Source organism: Cebus imitator, unplaced genomic scaffold (genome assembly GCF_001604975.1).
Source record: "Cebus imitator isolate Cc_AM_T3 unplaced genomic scaffold, Cebus_imitator-1.0 Scaffold284, whole genome shotgun sequence".
Lineage (NCBI taxonomy): Eukaryota > Metazoa > Chordata > Mammalia > Primates > Cebidae > Cebus > Cebus imitator.
The window spans coordinates 288,332-292,061 of record NW_016107599.1 but is presented as its reverse complement, the minus strand read 5'-3'; the positions used below and the strand labels follow the sequence as shown (position 1 = coordinate 292,061).

General features: G+C 55.2%; 1 protein-coding gene across 1 annotated transcript in view; it reads left to right on the top strand.

The window, feature by feature from the left end:
* COL22A1 (collagen type XXII alpha 1 chain) overlaps positions 1-3,730 on the top strand; it is a 320,119-nt gene that overhangs the window by 210,454 nt on the left and 105,935 nt on the right. The gene's annotated exons all lie outside the window — the stretch shown is intronic.

The window sequence follows — 3,730 nt, the reverse complement described above, 5'->3', positions numbered from 1 at the left end:
CAGCACCTCCCTCACCTGCAGGGGCAGTGCTCACTGCATGAGGAACACAGCACCTCCCTGGCCTGCAGGGACAGTGCTCACTGCAGGAGGAACACTTTGCCTCCCTCACCTTCCGGGACAGTGCTCACTGCATGAGGAACGCAGCACCTCCCTGACCTGCAGGGTGGGTGTTTATTGCATGAGGAACGCAGCACCTCCCTCACCTGCAGGGTGGGTGTTTATTGCATGAGGAACTGCCTTACCTGCCTCCCACCCTCGGTTCTCACCTGCTCCCACACAGAGGGACTTAGAAGGGAAAAGCAGCAGAGCACCCCATGCAGCAGCTCAGCTCCTGGCGTTTTTCTGGCACTGCTGCCACCAATGCTCCTACCAGCCTGGAGGGAGTGGCACTTGTTTCCATCTTACGGGTGACAGTCCTGCAGCTCAGGGATGCCAGGAAACTTGCGAAGGCCCTGCCTGTGAGATAGGAATTAGGGGCTAGTGAGTCAGCCACAGCGCCCTGGATGGAGCGACTGTGCCGCCATTGCTTCAGCTCCGGCTGGCCGTCCTGTGGAGGGGCCTCCCATCACACTGTCTGTCCCTTCCACTGGTCACCACCCTTTCCTGGACCACCTCTATGTTTGGCCTTCCCCCTGCTCCTGACATCTGTGGGTCCCCCTCCCTCTGGTCTACCCTGAGCCCCTCAGGCTTGAGACAAGCCTACATGTCCATCCTCTCCTTAAAGGAATTGTTCTGTAAAAAGACAATTTCCAGAGCATTCCACTGGGAAGGCACATGACGGGGCGGTGGGGGCCTGAGCCGCCCTCTGCTTTGAATCCCAGCACTAGCATCCTTCCTGCAGGCACTGCATCACAGCGGGAGCCCAGAAGCCAGGAAGCCACTTTCAGATGCAAACAAGGAAATTGTGTCTTTGGAAAAAAAAGTTTCATTGTAGGCAATTGCCAGACTCCCTGGGACTGACTGCGTCGCCATGGCAACCCATGTTTGTATTGATGGATTTGGAAAGCGTTATTCTGTTTGACTTCTCTCTGCTCTCCTCAGGCATAGGCCTTTGAGTCCCTGCAGTGTGGGAAGAGGTTGGGGAGAGAAGGATCTAGAGGGGGATTAAAGTCTGCCTCGTGATGAAGGAAGAGGATGGAAAGGAGAAGAGGAATTGGAGGGAGCGGCCCGACTCCTTTTGTCGCCCTCTCTGGGACCGAGGAGGCTCCTGGGGATGGCTGGTGGCTGTGCCTGGTGAGGTGGCAGCGTGCTGGCGGTTTGCACAGGACAGACGAGGCCGTTCGATGGTGTGTGCATCTCCAGGGTCTGCAGATGTCAGAACCTTTGCTGGAGGAAGGAGAGACAGGCAGCCTCGTGCTTGGGAAGTTACAGTGGAGAACGCAAGCAGAGTTTTTGAACTGGAAGCTCATCAGTTGTTCTGAAGCAGCTATCTTAGGAAGGCTCTGTCCAACCAACCTGATTCTACCCTTCACCCTGCTAAGGAGGCTTTGGGGCTGCCCGGGCAATGACCAGAGCCTCAGAAATGCTCTGGAGTCCCAGAGATGGTGTTTAATTCTGCAGAGGTCACCAGGGGGCGGTAGGGAGGAGACAGGAGCCAGCCAAGCTTAGGCTTCCAGGGAGCCCCTGTAGGGAAGGTGCTGCCTCCTGACTCCTAGGCTCTGGGGCAGGAATGTCTTGAGCACCTTGACTCCTTCTCTGGCCTGGGCCGACCCCCTCCCCGTGCCATAGGTCCTCACTTTGTCTTCCTACCACTGCAATCCCCTTCACCAACACTGGCAGAAGACTACGCAGGCGTCTCGCCTGTGTGCCACCTGAAACAATCCCATAAGGCCTTTTTTCTTTATGAATTGTGTGGCCAATGACTGGAGGACCAGAAAAAGGCTTGCAAATCCGCACCACGGGCAGTTTTCTAGGAGGAAAACATGCTAGGAATACTGGTATCACTGTCCGCGGTGAGTGGGGCTAGACATGTCTCCTGAGCTCAGCGACAATGGAGATTCTCGGTGGAGGAGTGAGCCGGTGTCTGCCGAAACCTCCTCTGTGTTGGGCACTGCGCAACACTTTGCAAAAGCAATCTCATTTAATCCGGCTCTCAGCTCTAGGAGGTAGGCCATGTGGATTCCATGCAGTAGGTGACCTCCATCCTTCCTGAGAGTGAGGAAGCCAGCTGTGGGCCAGCAGTCACCAATCCGTTATCAGAGAGAGGCCTGGGAAGGGAGGGCAGGTAGGAACCGTGGCTGCAAGGCCCCTAACACGTGCATTTGCATTTGCATAGGCACAGAGAGAGAAGGTGGTCTGAAACCATTAGACGGTGTCTTTCTATGCTGATTTCTCCACCAAGTAAAGGTTAGCAGCTCAGGTTCTCTGATGTAGACATTAGACTCTTTCTTCCAGACGCATCCAGGGTCCTCCCTATCTCCTGCTCCCTAAAGCCGTGTCTTGAAAACCCCCCGTCCATGCAGGACTCCCTTCTACACTCATGGCATATGCTCATCCCAGCTCTCCTTGGGCTTCTGTGTGGCAGGGGAGCCCGATGTCTCCCTAAGTAGGCCATGGGGATTTGGGACAGTGCCAGGTCCTGCTCCTTGAGATGGGTTGCATACTGCCTTTCCGGATTCACTGCCCTGGTTGTTATCTGCCCTCCTGGAGAGCCCTGCAGACCTGTGCAGTTTCTCCTAGATGGCTTGCCTCTGCTCTGCGGTACCTTCTCTGCACCACTGACCTCCGCCCTATGTGAAAAGGAGACCACCTGTTTATTTTGCAGATATGGAAACTGCAAAGGTCATGTGGAGTCAGTATGGGTAACTGCTTTCCCCAAGTTGGATGGCCAGTAAGTTAGAGGGTTCCCAAGACAGGCTGCACGGGTCTGAAGCTGGGGCTGTGTCCACACAGTCACTGTCCCCACTCCTCTCCTGCACGGTGGCCCTTCAGCTGTGGAAAGAACCCCCTTGAGCCCTTGGAGGGCGGCCCTCACCATAGCGCCCATCTGCTCATCTTCTCCTTGTTCCCTATGAGCTGCAGGCTGAGGATCACATGTCCCTTTAACCCTCCTGGGAGATGTGCTGAGCACCCAGGATGTGGCTCCCTGGAAGTAAGCCTGCCCCATCTTGGATCATTCCATCCCGGGCCCGCCCAAGGCACTGCCTGTCTAGCCTGTGTCTCATCTTTTCTTCAGCAAAAGTTAGACACTATTCTGGCCATCCAGAGTCCAGGGTTCAACCTCTAGTCTGTCCCCAAAGGGCTGGGTCTCCTTAAAGAAGCACCGCCCACCCAGCTTCTCCATCTGGAAAGGGGCTGGAGCTGGGCACGATGGTGAGGACCTGTAGCCCCAGGAGGCAGGTACACAGGAGGCTGAGCAGGGAGGATGGCTTTTGAGCCCAGGATTTCAGGAAAGGTCTGGGTGATATAGTGAGATCCCATCTCTGCTAGAAAGAAAAAGAGAGGGCCGGGCACTGTGGCTCATTCCTATAATCCCAACACTTTGGGAGGCCAAGGAGGGTGAATCACCTGAGGTCAAGAGTTCAAGACCAGCCTAACCAACATGGAGAAACCTGGTCTCTACTAAAAAAAATTTAAAAAGTAGCTGGGCATGGTGGCTTATGCCTGTAATCCCAGCTACTTGGGAGGCTGACACAGGAGAATTGCTTGAATAGGGAGGCAGAGGTGGTAGTAGGCTAAGATCATGCCTTTGCACTCCAGCCAGGGCAACAAAAGCAAAACTCCGTCTCAA